The following is a 357-nucleotide window of genomic DNA, read 5'->3' on the forward strand; positions in this document are numbered from 1 at the left end:
TATAGTTATAAAGTTTTAAATAGGAATTAAAAACTTATATATTAATAAGATAAAACTTTTATAATTAAGAGTTATAAATATAGGTTTACTATAATTACTATATCTCTCTAAAATTAAAAAATTAGAAACTAAGTTTTCTAATAGGGATAAAATAGTAATTAAAGGTTAAACTAATATTATAAATATTTAAAATAAATTTATTAATAGGGGTAAACTAAAAAGTTACTCTAAGGATAGTTATATAGTTCCTTTTTTAACTATTTTATTTAAGTAAGCTATTATTATTTATATTATAAAATAGAGTAGGGGGTTCTTATAAATTAAATTATATCTATAAAACTTAATAGTAATCTATAA

This window comes from Colletotrichum gloeosporioides, assembly GCF_011800055.1.
Source record: "Colletotrichum gloeosporioides strain Lc1 chromosome Unknown consensus_14, whole genome shotgun sequence".
Taxonomy (NCBI): domain Eukaryota; kingdom Fungi; phylum Ascomycota; class Sordariomycetes; order Glomerellales; family Glomerellaceae; genus Colletotrichum; species Colletotrichum gloeosporioides.